Consider the following 25566-nt stretch of genomic DNA (forward strand, 5'->3'; position numbering starts at 1 on the left):
TAGGCAGCTGGACTAAGTTCCATTCCATTCCTCAAAGCTCCGTTCCTTTGAAAGGCAGCCTCCTTCACTGGACTTACCAGTATCGCATGCTTCAAAAGATAAGTCTCATCGTTTAGCACGAGAGGAGTATGATTTAATTGTAAAGACAGCATGTGGGTTTCAACCTTCAGTTTCTCAAGAGCCTATTAATCCACTCATATGTGATGTTATACTGCTATACTCTTTAAAAATACATGGTGAAAACCTGAGGAGGGATCCTGAACCCTTAAATCCATATAAATAGACTCTAAGAAATGAATTATCTAACAGTTTTTTAAAAAGTCATCAATGGATGAAATGACAAACTCAGTAGGTGTTATTAAGAGTAATTATAGTAACATCTAGACAGAAAACAACATCTGTGATTTGCCTGATTAATGGCTTAATGTAACAGTACATCTGTTGATGGAATAATACTCCAAGCACTCTTGACTGTACATATGCAAGATCTGGAAACAGAGAAGAAACTGTGGAAGAAGGAAGTAGCAGAGTGCCAGATTGGCTTTTGGAGGTCAAGCTCCTCTCCACAGTTCTCAAATTCTCCTCTGCCTACCTTGGCCAGAATTGCCTGGCAAATTCAGAGAAAAACCAAATTCCACCAGACACATGCATGCACTCCCGTAGGCAAAATAACTAGCGGCTCAGTATAACTTTTATTTTTAACATTACTTTTCACCTTAGGGTTAGGGATAGTGTCACTCCAGCCTTAATAGCAGGCTACAGGACTGTCCTAAATGTATTCATCATAGACCTGCATGCATGGGGCTTTTTTTTCTTTTTTTTTCTGGAAGGAATAACTCATACTTAGGGAACAAACACATTTTTCTTTAAGCAACAGTTTTCTCCTTTGAACTCAAAGGAAAGTCAAACTTCCCACCTATAGTTGAAAACTACTGCAATATGGCAGCTTCAGAGTTTATCAAGATGAAATTGGGAAGCCATGTAATGATCTCATTCTCTTCCTCAAAGCTGTAGTTTCTTTCTGCTTTGAGAAGAAGGCTGTAACTCCATCTGCTTCCTCAGGCTGGGCTGGATGAATGCAGGATAGCAGGATATATTATTTATCATAAAATGTATTCAGGCACATTCAGGCTGCAAGCCCTGTTGGGTAAGGAAGTAGCATTTGCCATCAGCTTATCATAATGAAATCAATTGACGAAAAATAAAACATTCTGTTAGAAAAGAAATGTGGATCTCGCACCCAGCAAGCCAAATTAAATTTCAAATGCAGTGTAAAGAAAAGTAGTTATATCCTGGGCCTAATTCAGAACTTAGACTTGATGATTCTAAGAGGCAATTACTCCCCCATTATATAGGTTAAGGCCGGGATGCTTTTACTTACCCCAGCAAAGTTGACGTCCCTATTGAGCAGGCTCCAGTACAAGAAAACAGTGCTTGAAAGTGGTGGTATTTCTCTCACACACCTTGGCTAAAATAGTTCTCTTTCCTATGGAATTTTTCATTTTTCTGATTATATCTGATTATGTCAAGGCAAGGCCTCAAGCTAACACTCCCTCAGAAACTTAGAGAAGATGACACACTGAAAATAAATAACTGTGACCAATGAAAGAAAAAGGAAAAATAAGCTGCCTCACTAGGCCCAAGAGTGAAAGAGAAGAATAGCAAGTCTGTGAATGTGAGGCCGAGTCCCAAAACAGTGAAGGCAGTGTTCTTCGACTTGGCTGAACATTTACATTGTTAGACATGGCTCTTGCATAAATTTCTACTTTCTGTGAATCAATGAGCCAGCAATATCAAAATTCATAGTGATTTTTATTCTCTACGCATGGTACAAAATGACTTTGTCCAGCTACCTTTGGTAATGCATGTAATTAAGTGTGAGACAATTATAACCTTGTAGCTCTCTTCGGGGGGCCTGAAATATAATTCAGTTGCTGGGTTTCAAGGACACTTAAGAAAGAAAGGACTCTCTGCAGTGACTTTTATATGCATGCTGCTGAAGAATTTACCCTCAAAGCTTCAGAAGTCTCATTTTGCAGTAGTCATAGTTTTTATTGATTACTGTTTGATTATACAAAATAAGGAAAGTGGGACCAATATATTATAGTGGCAGATTATGTGAATGGTACAAACATACAGAAAATCAGAATTATTAATGGGCTTATTGATAGCTTTGATTCATACCCTAAAATGAGATTTTCATGCATAATCCTTTTATTAAGTTACCTACAACTAAACTAATTGGCATAAATGTCATGAGCAAGCTGCCGTATTGATGGATAGTTATTGATGGGTCCATAAATAAAAGAGAAGGTAGAATGAGCAATAAGTTGATTTTAAGGGTAGTAAAAAAGAAATATTACCAAACTTAGGAACAAAAGGTGTTGGAAAGAAGTGAACATAATATCTAACTTCATGAAAATCTTTACATAAGATTTTGGTTGGTTGTTAGAGTAATTGTGAACTTTGTATGTACCTACAGATCTTATCAGAATACCAAGAAGAAACATGGACATAGGAAACACTTTACAAGAGAAGAAACACCCACACCATCTAAAATCTGCATCGCTGTGTGTGTAAGACACAAGCTAGGAATTTTTAAGAACATGAAATTTGCCTATGCTTTAGACAGTCTAGAATTTTTAAAAGAGCGAGTTGGCATTTCAAAATTCTCCATCTGCTAAAGAGAAGAATGCTTAAGTCCCTGTTCCTTTACTTCCCTTCACTCAGAGTGCTCTGGCTTCTAGGGACTAGTGTGGTCTAGAATCACAGATACAGTTAAATTGCAGAATATTGCACTAGTGGGTAACTAGAGGTTATTTAGTGCAGCCCCCTTGTGCCATGGAGGAGAATGCTGATGCTCAGAGAAGTGAATACAATTGCTCAAAGCCACATGGGAATTCGGTGGTGAACATGGGACCTCAAACCACATCGTCTTTTTCCTAAGACTAGTATATTTCCATCACTGGTCTTTCTCCTAAGACCAGCTCTTTCCCATGATCACTTTCCCAGTAAAGAGAGAGGCACATGCAATTTAGGAACAAATGTGTCTGTAGCATCCCTTGGGTTTTCACGCTAACCAATGAATAGAGAGTCCTCAAATATGTTCATTTTCCAAATTGCCTGGAAATAGTAAATACTAACAGACATATGGCAAATTATTTATAAAATGTGTTGAAATTAAGTGACACTGTCTGGCTAATTAGAACCCTAATAAACAAATAATAGATAAGAAATGCTATGTTCAGTTTTTATTAGAGAGACTATCTTTCTTTTGTTAGGCTGCTGGAATTTTGTAATAAATCATATTTTAAAAATCACACTCACAGAGTTTTACTTATAGTTCCTATTTCCAGCAGGCAATCTTTCTACACTAAAGCAATTTAGCATTTTTGTATGTATTTGCATTTCTTATTCACCACATCATGCTTTTCATTCCTGATTTTTACACAGTGTGTCATGTCTAGCTTTTATATTCTTGCTGCCCAAACTAGTCAATTAAAGAAGCAATGGTAGACAGAGGCTTTTGCTCCCATCCCCGACACCAGTACCACACAACCAGGGTGGATTTCATAATCTTAAGACTACCTTCTACAAGCTATGCAAGTGTTATTGGTGGTAATTTTTATTTTTTAATTATACTTTAAGTTCTGGGATACACGTGCAGAACATGCAGGTTATGTAGGTATACACGTGCCATGGTGGTTTGCTGCACCCATCAACCCATCACCTACATTAGGCATTTCTCCTAATGCTATCCCTTCCCCTAGCCCCCCAACCCCCAACAGGCCGCCATGTGTGATGTTTCTTCCCTGTGTCCATGTGTTCTCATTGTTCAGCTCCCACTTAAGAGAACATGCGGTGTTTGGTTTTCTATTCCTGTGTTAGTTTGCTAAGAATGATGGCTTCCAGCTTCATCCATGTCCCTGCAAAGGACATGAACTCATCCTTTTTTATGGCTGCATAGTATTCCATGGTATGTATGTGCTACATTTTCTTTATCCAGTCTATCATTGATGGGCATTTAGGTTGGTTCCAAGTCTTTGCTATTGTGAACAGTGCTGCAATAAACATACGTGTGCATGTGTCTTTATAGTAGAATGACTTATAGGGTGTATACCCAGTAATGGGATTGCTGGGTCAAATTGTTTTTATGGTTCTAGATCCTTGAAGAATCTCCGCACTGTCTTCTACAATGGTTGAACTAATTTACACTCCCTGTTGGTGCTAATTTTTACTGAGTACTTTGTGCCAGCACCATGTTAAGTGCTCTACATACTTTGACTCATTTAATTCCCTCAAAAACTTTAATAGATTGACACAATTATTCTTATTCTACAAGAGAGAAAATGGAGGAAAAGGAATAAAATAACTAGGAAGCATCTGGGACTCGAACTACAGATTGTTTAACCATTAACCTATGAAGGACGTCTGAGTTATTTCCAGCTCTGTTATAAAGTTGCTATAAACATTTGGGCACAGGTTTTGTGTGAATAGAAGTATTTTTCTAGAATAAATGCACAGACAAAAGTTTAATTCCTGGATTGTATGCTATGTTTAGTATTTTAATAAATGTGTGTTTAATATTTTAATCCTAGATGTATTTGCACATTTAGTATTTTAAGAAACTGCGATATTCTTCCAGAGTGACTATACCATTTTACATTCTTACCAGCAACGTATGAGGGCCCTAGTTTCTCCACATCCTCACCAGCATTTGGTGTTGTCACTACTCTTTAGTTATTTCAATAGGTGTATAGCAATATCTCATTTTGGTTTTAATTTGCATTTTCCTAATGGATAATGATGTTGAGTATCTTTTTATGTGCTTATTTCTCAGTTATATATTTTGTTTGGTGAAATATTTCTTAATGTCTTTTGCTTATGTTTTAATTAATTTTTTTTGTTTTGTTTTTTAGTTTTGAGTGTTCTTTATATACTATTCCTTTGTTGGATACGTGGTTGGGAAATGTTTTCTTTCAATCCAAAACTTATCTTTTTATCCCCTTCACAGGGTATTACATAGACCAAAAGATTTATTTATATCAATTTTTAAAGCAATATTGAATGAATTTTTCTTTGCACTCTTTGCATACTTCTAAAATCTTAAATATTTATCCTATTTTCTCTAAAAATTTTGTACTTTTATGAATTACATTTAAGTCTATGATCCATTTTGAGTTAAATTTTGTATAAAGTGTAATATTAAGATCAAGGTTTCCTTGTGTGTTTATTTGGATTTTCAATTGTACTAGAATCACTTGTTTTATGACTGTCCTTCCTCCATTGAATTGTTCTTGTAACTTTGTAAAAAAAAAAATTAGTTGCATATTTGTGTGGATCTATTTCTGGATTTTGGCTTCTTTTCCATTGTTTATACCCCTGCCAGTACAAGTCTTGATGACTATAATCATATAAATCTTAAAATCAGGTAGATAGATTCCTTCCACTTTATTTTTTTTCAAAATTGTTTTAACTATAGCTGTATATTGTATGTAGATGATTTTTATAAAGTTGAGGGAGTTCTCTTGTATTTCTATTTTTCTGAGGTATTTTTTATTGTGAATGGGTGTTGAATTAGTTTTTTCTGCATTAATTCCATTTGAATTTAATTAATGCATTAATTGATATGATCATGTAATTTTTCTGTTTTAGCTTGGTAATGTGGTCTATTACATTGATTTTCAGATTTTTTTATTATTATTATACTTTAGGTTTTAGGGTACATGTGCACAATGTGCAGGTTAGTTACATATGTATACATGTGCCATGCTGGTGCGCTGCACCCACTAACTCGTCATCTAGCATTAGGTATATCTCCCAGTGCTATCCCTCCCCCCTCCCCCCACCCCACAACAGTCCCCAGAGTGTGATGTTCCCCTTCCTGTGTCCATGTGTTCTCATTGTTCAATTCCCACCTATGAGTGAGAATATGCGGTGTTTGGCTTTTGTTCTTGCGATAGTTTACTGAGAATGATGATTTCCGATTTCATCCATGTCCCTACAAAGGACATGAACTCATCATTTTTTATGGCTGCATAGTATTCCATGGTATATATGTGCCACATTTTCTTAATCCAGTCTATCATTGTTGGACATTTGGGTTGGTTCCAAGTCTTTGCTATTGTGAATAATGTGGCAATAAACATACATGTGCATGTGTCTTTATAGCAGCATGATTTATAGTCATTTGGGTATATACCCAGTAATGGGATGGCTGGGTCAAATGGTATTTCTAGTTCTAGATCCCTGAGGAATTGCCACACTGACTTCCACAATGGTTTAACTAGTTTACAGTCCCACCAACAGTGTAAAATTGTTCCTATTTCTCCACATCCTCTCCAGCACCTGTTGTTTCCTGACTTTTTAATGATTGCCATTCTAACTGGTGTGAGATGGTAACTCATTGTGATTTTGATTTGCATTTCTCTGATGGCCAGTGATGGTGAGCATTTTTTCATGTGTTTTTTGGCTGCATAAATGTCTTCTTTTGAGAAGTGTCTGTTCATGTCCTTCACCCACTTTTTGATGGGGTTTTTTCTTGTAAATTTGTTTGAGTTCATTGTAGATTCTGGATATTAGCCCTTTGTCAGATGAGTAGGTTGCAAAAATTTTCTCCCATTTTGTAGGCTGCCTGTTCACTCTGATGGTAGTTTCTTTTGCTGTGCAGAAGCTCTTTAGTTTAATGAGATCCCATTTGTCAATTTTGGCTTTTGTTGCCATTGCTTCTGGTGTTTTAGACATGAAGTCCTTGCCCATGCCTATGTCCTGAATGGTAATGCCTAGGTTTTCTCCTAGGGTTTTTATGGTTGTAGGTCTAACATGTAAGTCTTTAATCCATCTTGAATTGATTTTTGTATAAGGTGTAAGGAAGGGATCCAGTTTCAGCTTTCTCCATATGGCTAGCCAGTTTTCCCAGCACCATTTATTAAATAGGGAATCCTTTCCCCATTGCTTGTTTTTGTCAGGTTTGTCAAAAATCAGATAGTTGTAGATATGCAGCATTATTTCTGAGAGCTCTGTTCTGTTCCATTGATCCATATCTCTGTTTTGGTACCAGTACCATGGTGTTTTGGTTACTGTAGCCTTGTAGTATAGTTTGAAGTCAAGTAGCGTGATGCCTCCAGCTTTGTTCTTTTGGGTTAGGACTGACTTGGCATATATTGAACCAGCCTTGCATCCCAGGGATGAAGCCCACTTCATCATGGTGGATAAGCTTTTTGATGTGCTGCTGGATTTGGTTTGCCAGTATTTTATTGAGGATTTTTGCATTGATGTTCATCAAGGATATTGGTCTAAAATTCTCTTTTGGTTGTGTCTCTGCCTGGCTTTGGTATCAGGATGATGCTGGCCTCATAAAATGAGTTAGGGAACATTCCCTCTTTTTCTATTGATTGGAATAGTTTCAGAAGGAATGGTACCAGTTCCTCCTTGTACCTCTGGTAGAATTCGGCTGTGAATCCATCGGGTCCTGGACTCTTTTTGGTTGGTAAGCTATTGATTATTGCCACAATTTCAGCTCCTGTTATTGGTCTATTCAGAGATTCAACTTCTTCCTGGTTTAGTCTTGGGAGAGTGTAGGTGTCGAGGAATTTATCTATTTCTTCTAGATTTTCTAGTTTATTTGTGTAGAGGTGTTTGTAGTATTCTCCGATGGTAGTTCGTATTTCTGTGGGGTCAGTGGTGATATCCCCTTTATCATTTTTTATTGCATCTATTTGATTCTTCTCTCTTTTTTTCTTTATTAGTCTTGCTAGCAGTCTATCAATTTTGTTGATCCTTTCAAAAAACCAGCTACTGGATTCATTAATTTTTTGAAGGGTTTTTTGTGTCTCTATTTCCTTCAGTTCTGCTCTGATTTTAGTTATTTCTTGCCTTCTGCTAGCTTTTGAATGTGTTTGCTCTTTTCTAGTTAATTGTGATGTTAGGGTGTCAATTTTGGATCTTTCCTGCTTTCTCTTGTGGGCATTTAGTGCTATAAATTTCCCTCTACACACTGCTTTGAATGCATCCAGAGATTCTGGTATGTTGTGTCTTTGTTCTCATTGGTTTCAAAGAACATCTTTATTTCTGCCTTCATTTCGTTATGTACCCAGTAGTCATTCAGGAGCAGGTTGTTCAGTTTCCATGTAGTTGAGTGGTTTTGAGTGAGATTCTTAATCCTGAGTTCAAGCTTGATTGCACTGTGATCTGAGAGATAGTTTGTTATAATTTCTGTTCTTTTACATTTGCTGAGGAGTGCTTTACTTCCAAGTATGTGGTCAATTTTGGAATAGGTGTGGTGTGGTGCTGAAAAGAATGTAGATTCTGTTGATTTGGGGTGGAGAGTTCTGTAGATGTCTATTAGGTCCACTTGGTGCAGAGCTGAGTTCAATTCCTGGGTATCCTTGTTAACTTTCTGTCTTGTTGATCTGTCTAATGTTGACAGTGGGGTGTTAAAGTCTCCCGTTATTAATGTGTGGGAGTCTAAGTCCCTTTGTAGGTCACTCAGGACTTGCTTTATGAATCTGAGTGCTCCTGTATTGGGTGCATATATATTTGGGATAGTTAGCTCTTCTTGTTGAATTGATCCCTTTACCATTATGTAATGGCCTTCTTTGTCTCTTTTGATCTTTGTTGGTTTAAAGTCTGTTTTTATCAGAGACTCGGATTGCAACCCCTGCCTTTTTTTGCTTTCCATTTGCTTGGTAGATCTTCCTCCATCCCTTTATTTTGAGGCTATGTGTGTCTCTGCACATGAGATGGGTTTCCTGAATACAGCACACTGATGGGTCTTGACTCTTTATCCAATTTGCCAGTCTGTGTCTTTTAATTGGAGCATTTAGTCCATTTACATTTAAAGTTAATATTGTTATGTGTGAATTTGATCCTGTCATTATGATGTTAGCTGGTTATTTTGCTCATTAGTTGATGCAGTCTCTTCCTAGTCTTGATGGTCTTTACATTTTGGCATGATTTTGCAGCGGCTGGTACCGGTTGTTCCTTTCCATGTTTAGTGTTTCCTTCAGGAGCTCTTTTAGGGCAGGCCTGGTGGTGACAAAATCTCTCAGCATTTGCTTGTCTGTAAAGTATTTTATTTCTCCTTCATTTATGAAGCTTAGTTTGGCTAGATATGAAATTCTGGGTTCAAAATTCTTTTCTTTAAGAATGTTGAATATTGGCCCCCACTCTCTTCTGGCTTGTAGAGTTTCTGCCAAGAGATCCACTGTTAGTCTGATGGGCTTCCCTTTGAGGGTAACCCGACCTTTCTCTCTGGCTGCCCTTAACATTTTTTCCTTTATTTCAACTTTGGTGAATCTGATAATTATGTGTCTTGGAGTTGCTCTTCTCGAGGAGTATCTGTGGCATTCTCTGTATTTCCTGAATCTGAATGTTGGCCTGCCTTGCTAGATTGCAGGATATTATCCAGGAGATCTTCCCCAGAGTATTTTCCAACTTGGTTCCATTCTCCCTGTCACTTTCAGGTACACCAATCAGACGTAGATTTGGTCTTTTCACATAGTCCCATATTTCTTGGAGGCTTTGCTTGTTTCTTTTTATTCTTTTTTTCTCTAAACTTCCCTTCTTGCTTCATTTCATTAATTTCATCTTCCATCCCTGATACCCTTTCTTCCAGTTGATCACATCGGCTCCTGAGGCTTCTGAATTCTTCACGTAGTTCTCGAGCCTTGGTTTTCAGCTCCATCAGCTCCTTTAAGCACTTCTCTGTATTGGTTATTCTAGTTATACATTCTTCTAAATTTTTTTCAAAGTTTTCAACTTCTTTGCCTTTGGTTTGAATATCCTCCCATAGCTCGGAGTAATTTGATCCTCTGAAGCCTTCTTCTCTCAGCTCATCAGTCATTCTCCTTCCAGCTTTGTTCCGTTGCTGGTGAGGAACTGTGTTCCTTTGGAGGGGAGAGGTACTCTGCTTTTTAGAGTTTCCAGTTTTTCTGCTCTGTTTTTTCCCCATCTTTGTGGTTTTATCTACTTTTGGTCTTTGATGATGGTGATGTACAGATGGGTTTTTGGTGTGGATGTCCTTTGTGTTTGTTAGTTTTCCTTCTAACAGCCAGGACCCTCAGCTGCAGGTCTGTTGGAGTACCTGGCTGTGTGAGGTGTCAGTCTGCCCCTGCTGGGTGGTGCCTCCCAGTTAGGCTGCTCAGGGGTCAGGGACCCACTTGAGGAGGCAGTCTGCCAGTTCTCAGATCTCCAGCTGCGTGCTGGGAGAACCACTGCTCTCTTCAAAGCTGTCAGACAGGGACATTTAAGTCTGCAGAGGTTACTGCTGTCTTTTTGTTTGTCTGTGCCCTGCCCCTGGAGGTGAAGCCTACAGAGGTAGGCAGGCCTCCTTGAGCTGTGGTGGGCTCCACCCAGTTCGAGTTTCCTGGCTGCTTTGTTTACCTAAGCAAACCTGGGCAATGGCGGGTGCCCCTCCCCCAGCCTCCCTGCCGCCTTGCAGTTTGATCTCAGACTGCTGTGCTAGCAATCAGCAAGACTCCATGGGCATAGGACCCTCTGAGCCAGGTGCGGGATATAATCTCCTGGTGTGCCGTTCGCTAAGACCATTGGAAAAGAGCAGTGTTCAGGTAAGAGTGACCCGATTTTCCAGGTGCCGTCTGTCACCCCTTTCTTTGACTAGGAAAGGGAACTCCCTGACCCCTTGTGCTTCCCGAGTGAGGCAATGCCTAGCCCTTCTTAGGCTTGTGCACGGTGTGCACGCACACTGACCTGCGCCCACTGTCTGGCACTCCCTAGTGAGATGAACCCAGTACCTCAGATGGAAATGCAGAAATCACCTGTCTTCTGTGTTGCTCACGCTGGGGGCTGTAGACCGGAGCTGTTCGTATTTGGCCATCTTGGCTCCTCCACCAGATTTTCAGATCTTGACCTAGCTTTGCATACCTGAAATAGACTCCATTTGGCCATCATGTATAATTTTTTATTGATGAATTCTCTTTTCTAATATTTTGTTAATAACTTTTGCATTTATATTCATGAAGGATTTTGGTCTATAATTTTTTGTACTGTTTTTCCTGGTTTTGATATCAGGGTAATACCAGCTTCATAAAACAATTTGAGAGTTAAGCTATTCTACTTTATCTTCTGGAAAATATTTACAGAATTGGAATTAATTTTTCTTTAAACAAATTGTAGGATTCCCCAGTGAAATCATCTGGGTCTGGAAATGTCTTTTTTGGAAGTTTTAAAATAACAAATTCAGTTTCCTTAACACATATAGAGCTATTCAAAGTATCTATTTTGCATTCAGTGAGTTTTGGTAGTTTGTGTTTTTTTTAAGGAATTAGTCCATTTTGTCTAGAGTTGTCTATATTATTTTCTTACTATCTCTTGATTCTGCTGTGTCAGTGGTGATATCCATTTCATTTTTGATATCAGTAATTTTTGTCTGTTCTCTTCTTTGTCAGTCTTGCTGGAGGTCTATTAATTCTAATTGTTGATCTTTTAAAAGAACCAGCTCTTTTGTTGATTTTCTTGTTTTCAGTTTTAGGGATTTCTGTTTTTTAATTTATGTCTTTGTGTTTGCCTTGGGATATTTTTATCTTCTTTTTCTAGATTTCTGAGATGGAAGCTTAGATTGTTAGAGAAAATTTTCTCTTTTCTAGCATAGGCATTTAGTGGTATAAATTTCTCTCTCAGCATTGCTTTAGCTGTGTCCCATTAATTTTACTCTGTTGTATTTTCATTTTTGTTCAGTTCAATGTATTTTTCCCTTGAGATTTGCTGTTTTATTCATGAGCTATTTAGATGTGTATAGTTTAATTTTCAAGTGATTGCAGATTTCTTTTATCTTTCTATAATTAATTTCTAGTTTGATTTCATTATGGTCAGAGAATGCACTCTGTACAATTTTAATTATTTTAAATTTGTTGACATTCATTTTGTGGCTCAAAATATATTATTTCCTGGTATTTGATGGCACTTGAAGAGAATGAATATTCTACTTTTCTTGGGGGAGGAGTATTCTACATTTGTTTATTAATCTGTTTTGTTTGATGTAAAATTTGCTTATATTTGATTTTTTATTTTTTAAAAATCAATTGAGAGTGGGGTATTGTGGAATTGTCTATTTCTCCTCCTTTCAGTCATATTGGTTTTTGTTTTACATGCTTTGTGACTATGTTGTTTGGTACATACACATTTAAAATTGTGTCTCCCTGGTGGATTGAGCCTTTGACCATTATATAATGTCTCTGTCTCTGGTAATTTTCTTTGTTCTGAAGTTTACTTTGTCTGATATTAATATAGGTACTTTTGTTTTCCTTGGATTAATGTCTCCATAATATATCTTTTTCCATCCTTTTATTTTTAATCTGCTTATATTGCTGTATTTGAAGTCAGTTTCTTATAGCAAGCAAGTAATTGATCATTTTAAAATCTACTTTGTCAGTCTTTTTTTAAAATAAATTTTGAATTTTGTTTCTCAAGTCACTGGTATGTAAACTGTGTTCCTTGGATTCCCAGATATTTTCCACCTCCCAGTGGGTCTGTAAGTGGAGGAAAAAGGCAGGCTGCATGGTGAGGTTCCAGGCCCGAAACCCCAAGTTTTAACTGACATAATCACTTGCATATAATGTGATTATTAATATGTTAGGGACTAAGATTACCACTTTGTTTTTGTCTTTTTTCTTTTTCTTACCTTCCTGTGGTTGTTTGAATATTTTTTTAGAATTCCATTTTCAGCTTTTGCATTTTTGAGTATATCTCTTTGTATAGCTTTTTGAATGATTTAGATATTGTATTATATATATACAACTTATTACAATCTATAGTTTTATCATTTTACCAGTTTGAGTGACATATAAAAACTTTACTTCCTTTCTTCTTCCTAATTTATAATTTTCATAAATGTCCTCTACATATATTTAGAACCAAATGAAATGTGTCATAATTTTTACTTCAATAGTGAAACATAATTTAGAAAGTTTAAGAAAAGCCTATTGTATTTAGCTATTTTTAAAATTACCATGTTATATTTTCCTTTCTGATGTTCCAAGATTACTTATTTTGTCTTTCCTTTTTGTTTAGAGAACTTCTCTTAGCCTTCTTTTAAGATAAGTCTGCTGGCAATTAATTCCCTTGATTTTCCTTCATTTGCGAATGTCTTATTTCCCCCTTTATTTTTTTGTTTGTTTTCACACACAGCATTGATCCCTTTTGTTTTTAAAGGATGTTTTTACTGGGTATAGAATTGTAGATTGAAACTTCTTATGTAGCACTTAAATATTTTTGTACTTCCTTCTGGCCTCCATTATTTTTAATGAGAAATACTCTGTCATTTAAATTATTCTTCCTCTAAGGTAAGCCATTATTCTTTTTCTGGTTGGTTTCAAGATTTTTTTCTTTGTCTTTGCCTTTCAGAAGTTTATATCTTGGTGTAGATTCTTTGAATTTATTCTGTTTGGGATTTCCTCACCTTCTTAAATCTGTAAATTCAAAGCACAGGCCCCCTCCCCCTAATCCCCCTTCAAATATCCTTTAAATTTTAGATAAGTCTATTCTGATCCCAGTCTTGTACATATCTAAAATACATCTTTTATCTCGCTCTTTGGCACTCTACTATTTATCTTCCAGGCACAGTAAAAAACCGCAAAAAACTCAGAAATCTGGAATTTATTAACATCTAGAGTAGATTGTTTCCCACTGCTTGTTGGAAAGGGCTTGTATATCCAACACTGGTGACTGGTGACTAGAAAACTAAGTTTAGTATGGCCATCAGGTATGCTTAGTAACTTGGAGGCATTGTAGTATATTCTAACTGAGAAAAGCAACTTGTGCAGGGCAACTCCATTTATAAATAATGGCCTATGTGTGCATCTTTGTGTGACTGGATATTTGCATGAACACAGTGATAGTATCTAAGGACCCATTTTGTGATGTCACCTCTAGTTGTTGCAGAAATGTAGAAATAGCTTAATTTTTACTTGTACATCTTTCATTTTATTATGAATAAATGTATATTACTCTTTATTTCTAAAAAATATAAAACAACGTACAAAGCCATTATATTTCCTTTGTGAAGATAATCTCTTTTTGGGCAATAGTATGTATTCAGTCTCAAATTTTTTCCAATGATATTCAATTGTCTGCCCAGGGTTCTTGACTTTTGTACACTTAAGGATAATTTGGCTCATGAAATGAAAGCCAACTCTTGATTACTGGGAATGAATTAACTTATGTTTATCAAAGTTAAACAAATGTACAAATGTATAAAGTAGTAGAAAATATAAAATCTTAATAAATTTGTTAAAACAAGAATATATTAAAAGATACCTACTATACAGAATTAGAGAATAACTAGTAAATGTCACATTGTTTCTGTTATGATAATTACAGGACTGATTCACTAACTAAATGAGATAAGTTTAATGGGTCTTGTCTACCTTTCCCCAACATAGGCTTGATTCTTCCTCTAGATACATGTAAAGCAAATTTTTAGAAAGGAGTTTGAAGGAGTATGAAATCTCCACCAATTAATTTGATTTCTGAAAGAATTTTAGAAGGTAAAGATGAAACAACAATGAAGAAACTTTATATTAAACAATGTTGAAGGGGGCATGAACAGACTCAGCTAAAAAACATCAGCAACTGCAGGTTGCCTTAGTGGATAACTTTTTGGTCCTTTGTCATAAAGTATTTTATGTGATATTCAGTGCTCCAAAACCAGATATCACACAATGGTAAAAATCTGCAGAGATATTTTGTTTAGCCTTCACAGACTTAAATTTTAGATTCATTGGCAACATTCAAACATTGGGAGATTTCTCATGAGAATGAAGCTATATTTTTCAAGAAACAAGTCAAAAAAACTGTTGATGATGGGTACATATTCCCACAAGTCAAGTGCTGGCCATTGCTGAATAATGGCCATCCACTTTGGACAGGGCAAAAGTATCCCCATTCCTCACCCAAACTGCTTCAGTAGGTCATATTATTTGCCTGGCCTCTGTAGCAACTCAGTTTTTAAATTCTATCTTAAAAGATTATTTTCATACTTCTTTACTTTGCTCTTTAGGATGACACTATATAATAATACTGTGTTTCAGAATCTGATATGTAATTTTGCTTAATTTTTATCAAGTGCATTTTGTACCATCTTTTGGCCATTTTTGTTTTACTCATGATTTTGACTTTGCCATGACCTATTTTCCTTTAATTTTTCCAGTTAATCAAAAGGTGGCTGAATAGTGAGGAAGAAATTGATGTTCCTATTTTACACGCTAGAATAGAGAACTACCATAATTCTCTTTTCTGCTCATTTTATCAGCTTACTAATTTTTAGCATATAAAACATGAATAAAAATCTCTCCAAAATAAGTATTTTGATGATTATGGAACGAAACTTGTAACTTACTAAATTCTGAAGAAAGTTAAGTTTTAAAATAAAATAACTCAATACTGATGTTGAAATGTTTATATCAAAAATCTAAATAGATACTTTATAGCATTAGATCAAGTCACAAAAACGGGTCACAAAATAAAATTGTAATTTTTTGTTCAAATCAATGCATGAGGAGAAATGGATTAGTTTTGATATTCATAAAGTATGGAAAAGTTTTTACACTGTAAATGCTGTGCAATAGAAGACATTCACAATTATTTATGCTGAATACAAGGAGAAGTATTGAGTTTTTTATATTGATAAGAAAAAGGTGATATAATCACTCTATTTGTATAGGATAGTGGTTCTCATATCTTTTGGAATCAGGGCTCCTTTACACACTTAAAAATTATTTAGGACCTAAATGAGTTTTTATTTATGTGGATCTATATTTACTGTATCAGAAACGGACATTTTAAAATAACTTACTTCTTTAAAAATAACAATATATCTATTACATCTTAACAAATGGCATATTTTTATGATAAATAACTATTTTCCAAACAAAAAATTAGGAAGAATTTTTCTTTCATATTTGGACTAATAGAAAATAACTTCTCATATCTGCTTATGCATTCAGTGTTTTTTGCTGTGTTGTTTTGGTTGAAGTACATGAAGAAATATCCAGCCTCATACATAATTGGTAAAAGGGGAATTAGTGCACTCCTTGAAAGGATTTTGGGACTATGGTGGTTAGTTTTCTGTGTCAACTTGGCTAGGATACAATCATCAGTTGTCTAGTTGAACACTAATCTAGATGTTGCCATGAAGGTGTTTTGTAGGTATGATTAAAGTCCATAGTCAGTTGATTTTAAATAGGAGAGATTATTTTATATAGCCTGAGTGGACCTGATTCAATCGGTTAAAAGGTCGCAGAAGCAGAGCTAAGTCTTCTGTGAAGAAGAAAGTTCATCTGTGGATAGCAGCGTTAGCTACTGCTGGATAATTCCAGCCTGCCCTTCCTGATGGTTTACCCTGTGGATTTCACGCTTACCTGGCCAGTCTCCATAATCATGTAAGTCAATTTCTTGCAATAAGTTTATTCATTGATATCTCCTACAGGTTTCTCTGGTTAAACTGTGACTGATACAGGGACCCTGTGGGGTCCTCAGCCCTTTACTTTGAGAATCACTGGTATACAGTATTCTTTATAAAGCCTTTCATGTCACTAACCTAAATGGCTTAACATAATAATTATGTAGCACCAATAAGGCAGAATTTCTATCCCAAAAGAGGATATTTACCAAATGGTACAATCCATGAGCAGCTCTTAATCTTGATCCTTAAATTTCCAGTTCCTATTCCAATCCTTTATCAATCTTTATTCTTTACCATAATTACCTTCTAATATATTTGGAAACATACTTGCAGAAATAGATATTCATATTTTTAATACACACATGCCACATAAAAGTTCCTTGGAAACAGACCATAGGATAGAAAACATATCTTACCTATACATACTTGTTAGCCAAAAACGTATCAAATATTGATTACATAACTATTTCTAAGCTCTGAATAATAGTGATACAAAAGAAACAGTGCTTTCTGTTCAAGAAGATTGTAATTTACCATAGACAGATATGATTATTCACCTCTAAAGATACGAGATGATATTTGATAAAGTGATTCGAAATCTAATTCTACTGGTGCTTATTTGAACCTCAGGCATTGGAACAGGTTCACTTTAATCTTTTTCAGCTACTTCCATTATGGGATGGAGTTCCTACCCAATATCTGATGCTCCCACTCGTTAGTGAGTTTATGGAAGACAAGGATAATAACTAATCAGCAGGTACCTGGTAACAGCCTGTTAATTGAATGGTTGTCTGAGGTCCCAGAGAATGGTTGCAACACAGAAAGGTGAAAGGGAAGAGAAAAAGTAAAAAAGTTGGGAGAAATGGCAAAACCAAAGGAGTGAAAGATGGAATAGAAGATAATAAAATGAAAACTGAACTGGAGGAGAGGGCATGTGTTAAAAAGTAACAAGAGACACAACCTATCAAAACCTCTGGGATACAGCAAAAGCTGCGTTAAGAGGAAAGTTCATAGCATTAAATGCCCACACCAAAAAGTGTGAAAAAGCACAAATAGACAACCTAATCTCTCACGTCAAGAAACTAGAGAAACAAGAACAAACCAAATCCACACCCAGCGAAGGAAAGAACAAAGATCAGAGAACTAAATGAAATTGAAACAAAAAAAAGAAGAGATAAATGAAACAAAAATGATTTCTTTGAAAAGATAAATAAAATTGGTAGACCATTAGCAGTATTAACCAAGAAGAGAGAAGATCTAAATAAGCTCAATTAGAAATGAAACTGGAGACATTACAATTGATATCACAGAAATACAAAAGATCATTCAAGGCTACTATGAACACCTTTATGCACACAAACTAGAAAATATAGAGGAGATGGATAAGTTCCTGGAAATATACAACCCTCCTAGATTAAACTAGGAAGAAATAGAAACCCTGAACAGACAATAACAAGCACAGAGATTAAATCAGTAATAAAACATATTGCCAACAAAAAAGTGCAGAATCAGATGGATTCACAGCTGAATTATATCAGACATTCAAAGAAGAATTGGTGCCAATCCTACTGAAACTATTAAAGATAAACAGGGAATCCTCCCTAAATCATTCTATAAAATCAGTATCACCCTAATTCCAAAACAAGAAAGGACATAAAAAATAGGAAAACTACAGACCAACATCCCTGATGAACATAGATGCAAAAATCCTCAACAAAACACTAGCTAACCAAATCCAACGGCATATTACATCATGATCAGTGTGTTTCATACCAGCCATGCAGGGATAGTTTAACATATACAAGTCAATAAATGTGATACATTACATAAAGAGAATCGAAAACAAAAATTATGTGATCATCTCAATAGACACAGAAAAAGCATTTGATAAAATCCACCATTCCTCTATGAGAAAAAAACCCTCAACATAATTGGCATAGAAGGGACATACCTCAAAGTAATAAAAGCCATCTATGACAAACCCACAGCCAGCATCATACTGAATGAGGAAAAGTTGAAAGCATTTTCCCTAGAACAAGACAAAGATGCCCATTTTCATTACTTCTATTTGATGTAGTACTAGAAGTTCTAGACAGAGCAATCAGACAGGAGAAAAAAAATAAAGAGTATTCAAATTGGAAAATAGGAAGTAAAACTGTTGCTGTTTACTAATATGATTGTATACCTAGAAAACCTTAAAGACTTATCCAAAAAGCTCAAACCTGATAAATGAATTCAGTAAAGTCTCAGGATATAAAATCAATTTACACAAATCATTAACACTGTTATACATCAACAACACAAATTAAGAATCAAATAAAAAACTCAATCCCTTTTACAACAGCAGCAAAAAAATAAAATAAAATAGAATACTTAGGAATATACCTAACCAAGGAGGTTAAAGTTTTCTGCAAGGAAAATGACAAAACACTGGTGAAAGAAATAATAGGTGACACAAATGGAAACACATCCGATGCTCATGGATGGGTAGAATCAATATTGTGAAATTGAACATACTGCCAAAAGCAATCTACACATTCAATGCAATTCCCATCAAAATATCAGCATCATTCTTCACAGAACTAGAAAAGACAATCCTAGAATTCATATGGAACCAAAAAAGAGCCCACATAGCCAAAGCACTACTAGGCAAAAAGTACAAATCTTGAGGCATCACATTACCCAACTTCAAATTGTACTATAAGGCTATAGTTACCAAAACAACATGGTGCTGGTAAGAAAACAGGCATATAGACCAATGGAAGAGAATAGAGAACCCAGAAATAAACCCAGAAATAAACAACCAACTGGTCTTTGACAAAGCATACAAAAACAAGGTTGGGGGAAAGGACACCCTATTCAATAAATGGTGCTGGGACAACTGACAAGCCACATGTAGAAGAATAAAACTGGATCCTCATCTCTCACCTTATACAAAAATCAACTCAAGATGGATCAAAGACCTAAATCTAAGACCTGAAATCTTACAAACTCTAGAAGATAACATTGGAAAAACTCTTCTAGACATTGGCTTAGGCAAAGAATTCATGACTAAGAACCCAAAAGCAAATGCAACAAAAACAAAAATAAATAAATGGGACCTAATGAAACTAAAAAGCTTCTCCAAAGCAAATGAAATAATCAGCAGAGTAAACAGAGAACCCACAGAGTGGGAGAAAATATTAACAACTATGCATCTGACAAAGGACAAATATCCAGAATCTACAAGGAACTCAAATCAGCAGGGAAAAAATAATCCCATCAAAAAATGGGCAAAGGACATGAATAGGCAATTCTCAAAACAAGATACACAAACAGCCAACAAACATAAAAAAATGCTGAACATCACTAATTATCAGGGAAATGCAAATGAAAACTACAATGTGATACCACTTTACTCCTGCACGAATGGCCATAATTAAAAGTCAAAAAACAATAGAGGTTGGTGTGGATGTGGTGAAAAGGGAACACTTTTACACTGCTGGTGGGAATGTAAACTAATACAACCACTATGAATGACAATATGGTGATCCCTTAAAGAACTAAAAGTAGAACTACCATTTGATCCAACAATAGCACTACTGGGTATCTACCCAGAGGAAAAGAAGTCATTATATGAAAATGACATATGCACATGTATGTTTATAGCAGCACAATTTGCAATTACAAAAATATGGAACCAACCTAAATGACTATCAACCAACAAGTGAAGAAAATGTGGTATATATACACCATGGAATGCTACTCAGCCCCCAAAGAGAACAAAATTATGCCCTTTGCAGCAACTTAGATGGAGCTGGAGGCCATTATTCTAAGTGAAGTAACTCAGGAATAGAAAATCAAATATTGCATGTTCTCACTTATAAAAGTGGGAGCTAAGCTATGAGGATGCAAAGCCATAAGAATGATATAATGTGCTAGGTGTGGTGGCTCATGCTTATAACCACAGTATTTTGGGAGGCCGAGGCAGGTGGATCACCTGAAGTCAGGAGTTCAAGACCAGCCTGGCCAACATGGTGAAACCCCATCTCTACTAAAAATACAAAATTAGCCATGTTTGTTGGTGCATGCCTCTAATCCCAGCTACTTGGGAGGCTGAGGCAGAAGAACTGCTTGAACCTGGGAGGTGGAGGTTGCAGTGAGCTGAGATCACACCATTGCACTCCAGCCTGGGCAACAAGAGCAAAACTCTGTCTCAAAAACAAAACAAAACAAAAACAAAAACAAAATAAATGATATAATAGACTTTCGGGGAAGGATGGGAGTGGGGTGAGGAATAAAGACTACATATTGGGTATAGTATACACTGCTTGGGTGGCGGGTGCACCAAAATCTTGAATTACCACTAAAGAACTTATCCATGTTAAAATATCCACCTGTACCCCCCAAACTGTTGAAATAGAAGTAGCAAGAGATTTATGTGAACAAATAAAGGGCTTCCATTTTATGAAAGACTGGACCAAAAGGCTGTGTTTCATTACAAGCAAGAAGCAGTATAGTATTATGGCTAGGAATATGAACTTAGGTCAGTCAGATCTAGATTTATGTCCTAGTTCCATCATGCACTAGCTATATGTTCTTAGATAAATTACCTAACTTTTTTTAGCCTCAGTCTCTACATCTGTAAACATTCAGAAAGTTATTATGAAAATTAAATGTGTAGCAGTCACATAAATCTGTCTGCATACAACTAGGATTTATGAGAGTCTCATATATATGCATATATATATATGGATATAAAAGTATCTACAGAGCTTAAAAATAGTGGCTATTACCACTCAATAACCCATTTGCTAATATCTGGGCCCACTGAAAGTAAATTCAATTGATGACAGGTAGTTGTAATGGGAGACAACTAGGAGAACTCACTTACCTAGCTATAGCACTGGTCTTGTTTGTGTCTATACTAAATATATAATAAAGACTTAAAAGTAATTCAAGCAAGCTCATGGCCTAGATGTGAGGCATAACTTTTATTTTAGAACACACACAGAAATGGGGCTACTCCTGAGCAACTTGCCACATAGCAGAATGTCAAGGAACTAAATCTCAGGTTTTTCCAAAATTGTACAAATCTAATAATCTGTACATACTTTATTACAAAGATAAGCATGTATCCATAGGATATTTTTGACTTAGATTGGGAGGATAAATGACCAATGTTATGGAACATTCACCAGAATTATAGCTGCTAATTTAAAATAGAATTTCTAGCCTCAGAACTTGTTGGCACGGTTGTGTTTTAGTGTAATAGATGTGAATCCCCTTTTCAAAGGAATTAGAAGTTTTAACTGTGCATTTGGGAAGAAATCATTGATTGGAAAAGTGTTATAAGAATATAGGAAAAAATAAAAGCATTAAGAAAATCACTCAATTGTCTTCGTACATTATTTTCTATTCATTGGATGCAAATATTCAAAGTGATTTTCCAGATAGAAGGGATGGATTTTTCTCAGAGCTGAACATGCATCGCTATTCAGGTCCTGTGCCTATCTAAATCACATAACAGAACTAGGGGGTAACTGAAAGCTCTGAAAACCAACAACATCCTGAGCATCATAGCATCACAAGGCAAGGGGAGAGTTAAACCTGAGTTGTAGTTATGTCTGGTCTGCCATGTGAAGCTCCAGTACAAAAACCAACAGCCTTTCTGCATCTAGAGAAGCTGCCAGACTACTGTCACATATGATGTGGCATAGCAACTAATTTTGCACAGAAGAGTCAATGCCTTTTTGACTCTTTTCCTGGATTCTCTGTCTTCCTGATTAATTTGAATATCTTGAACAGTTGGTTATTATCTCAGAGAAAACCTATGGTTCATTTTATCCCTTTGATTCTCTCTCTCTCACTTAATGACCAGTAAACATCACAAGGTTGACAATAGAGCTTTAGGCAGTTTATGCTACATACATTGAATATTTTACTTGCTGAAGCCACTGCTATGAAGTTTGTGAGTTTCTTTAAAAGAGAAAAACCTTGCATATTTTCTAACAAGAACCAAACTTCTAAGGCATATGAACAGATATACACACATACACACACACAGACACACACACACAAATGTAACTATATCTCTCTGACCTGGAAGTCAGAGATTGGATTATAATAAGCTCATAGAGAAAAGTCTTTCTTTCCTGAACAAATCAATAGCATGATACTACCCCAAGTTGTGGGAAGGCAAATGACCTCTAAGACTTGCAGACTGGTGAAGACTAGGATTTATTGGAATTACACATTAGACATGACTAACTTTCCAAGAATATTTGATAGGAGGGTCTTGGAATTCATTATACTTATGCAGATTAAGAAAATCAAGATTTGGGGTCCTCAGTAGTGGATGAAGCCAGGGCATATTATTACACATGCAATCTACAACTATTTAATTGCTTTAATCTAACAGGAACAGGAAAACCAAGAAATTCCTATATGGCTTGATTCTGTATTAACCACTAGGGAAAAGTATACATTGGAATTAATTTGGAGAGACTTGGTTCTAATTTTGCTTCTGCCATCTTTGGCTATTTGACCTTTGAAAGCTACTTTATCTGTCAGCTTTAGTTTCTTCATTTGCAAAACAAGTATGACAATGTCTACTTTACATAGTTATTATAAATTATGTATATAAATATATGTGAATTCTCTATATCTGACATATGTGTGTACACATAAACATGATCTGGTATAATAAATACTCAAATTGCAGTTGCTATTATTACCACACTCTGCCCAACTCAACTGTAAATTCAGGTACCATAACTAATTGCTTTCATTTTTTCCCATCAGAATGAGAACTGGATGATGCAATTCATCTCCTTAGCTACTATCATATATCACCCCTACCCCTATTTGATTAAAAGGAGCTAAGTATAGCTAAACATAAACATTATTTTAAAAGCCTGATTTCCAGGAAACAATACCAGAGGAAAAAAAAATAGTCCTATAAACTGCCTTTTTATTTCAGTTGGGGAAAAAAAGAAAGTCTTAGAATATTTGCTCACAAAAACCCTTTATTTAGATTCCCCCTGTACTTCTAATTTCCAATTCTGCATGTAAGGATCTTGGAATTCAATGTACCATTCTAAAAACAAGTGAATGTTGAACAGACTGAAAAATAAACTCTTCTTGTATCTGTAAGAAAAGTGAGGACACAAGGCAAATCATTGCCCCCAAGATTGAAAGACAGGTGAATACAGCAAACCATGGCTTGCTGGAAAACAGACTCACAGGCAGAAATCACAGTGGGAACCTGGGCTAGGATAGGAAAAGCTGAACTGTAATGAACAAATTGCTGGAGACTTACTGGGGACAAGTCTGAGAGTTAAAACTCCAGGACCTTGTCATGAGGGGCCAATATTTTTGTTTAACTCTAGGAGCCTGGCCAGGTGCTCACAGTAAATAATGAACCCCTCCCCTTCAAACATGCTTCTGTCAGGGGAGGGGAAAATGAACCATTTTGAAATATACCAGGCAACTCTGTTCTTTTTAACAAGGCCTGCCCTCAGAGGAGGTTAGCCAACCAGAGCCTAAACTGTTGGAATATGATCAGAGCCTAACTGAATTAGGGGAAAGAAAATACCCAACTCCGACTCCCTCCAGCCTTCCACGTGGGAGAAGAAAAATACCCAATTCCAGTTCATCCTAGCCATCCTGTCCCATGTAAGGGGAAAGAAAATAAACTGAGAAGCACTTGTGAAGTTCACAGTCAAAAGGCATAGGCTCACTAAAAGACAGACTGAATCACAGGACTATAGTGTTTCCCCTCTTCCCATACCTTGCCAGTACAATATTAAAGGCTTATTTGTGGCTGTTTCTTTTAACTGGTACATCATGTTCAGCTATAATGGATATGATGATAATAAGAAAATACAAGGTGTACTAAAAGGCAAGAACAAACAAAAAAAAACCCCACAATTTGAGGAGACAGAACAAGCAGCAGAACCAGTCTTGGATGAGATGAAAGGAATCTCTGAGCTTGAAAACATAACAAAAACCTCCAAAACCAAAAAAAAGAAGAGAAAAAGACTGAAACTAAAAACTCAGAGCAGAATATCCAAGAATGGGGCAACTAAAAAAGAAGTAACATACAAATGATGGAAATACTAGAAGGAGAAAAAGAAAAGAGCAGAGAATGAATAAATATTTGAAACAATACTGGCTGAGAATTTCCCCAAATTAATGTCAGACACAAAGCCAGAAAGCTCAGAGAACGTTAACCATGAGAAATGCCAAAAAAAAAAAAAAAACTACAGCAAAGCATATTATTTTAAAACTACAGAAAATCAAAGAAAGAATTCTGAAAGAAGTCAGAGGGGAAAAAAACACCATACTGTACATATAGAATGAAGCAAAGAATTACATCTGACTTTTCCTCAGAAAGTGTAAACAGTAATAGAGTGAAATATTTAAAATGTTGAGAAAATAACCAACAACCCACAATTCTGTACTTTTTGAAATTATTCTTCAAAAATACAGGAGAAATAAAGACTTTCTCAAATAAAAATTGAGGGAATTTGTTGCCAGTAGACACCCTTGTAAGAAGTGTTGTTATTTAGAGAGGAGGAAAATAATACAGGTCAGAAACTTGAATCTTCATAGAGAAAGGAAGAACATCAAAGAATAAGTAAAAGTGGGACTGAAACTTTTATTTTAATTGATCAAATAGATAACAGTTTGCTCAAAATAAAGATGCAATATGCTTTATTCCATATGTATGTATATATACACATATGTGCTTATATATAAGTGAAAAGAATGACAGCAACGACAAAAGGAACAGAAGGGAGGGAATTAGAATTAATCATTTTTACTCAATAGTTGTTATAATGTACTCACATTACCCTTGAAGAGGTATAGTATTATTTTTATTTTTCCATAGGTTATTGCCGTACAGGTGGTATTTGGTTACATAAGTTCTTTAGTGGTGATGTGTGAGATTTTGGTGCACCCATCACCTGAGCAGTATATATACACTGTACCATATTTGTAGTAGTCTTTTATCCCTTGCTCCCTTTTCCACTTTTCCCTCCAAGTTCCCGAAGTCCATTGCAGCATTCCTATGCCATTGCATTCTCATAGCTTAGCTCCCACATATCAGTGAGAATTGATGTTTGGTTTTCCATTCCTGAGTTACTTCACTTAAAAGAATA

The 25566-nt window shown here is 35.9% G+C and overlaps 1 protein-coding gene across 1 annotated transcript in view; it reads right to left on the reverse strand.

Annotated features, from left to right (window-relative positions):
- ATP10B (ATPase phospholipid transporting 10B (putative)) overlaps positions 1-1677 on the reverse strand; it is a 275470-nt gene extending 273793 nt beyond the window's left edge. Inside the window, exon 1 of the mRNA XM_054556179.2 lies at positions 1382-1677. The gene's annotated coding sequence lies outside the window, so the exon portion shown is untranslated. The remainder of the gene's footprint in view (positions 1-1381) is intronic.
- Positions 1678-25566: the final 23889 nt, after the last annotated feature.

The sequence above is a fragment of the Pongo abelii genome, chromosome 4, assembly GCF_028885655.2.
Source record: "Pongo abelii isolate AG06213 chromosome 4, NHGRI_mPonAbe1-v2.0_pri, whole genome shotgun sequence".
Lineage (NCBI taxonomy): Eukaryota > Metazoa > Chordata > Mammalia > Primates > Hominidae > Pongo > Pongo abelii.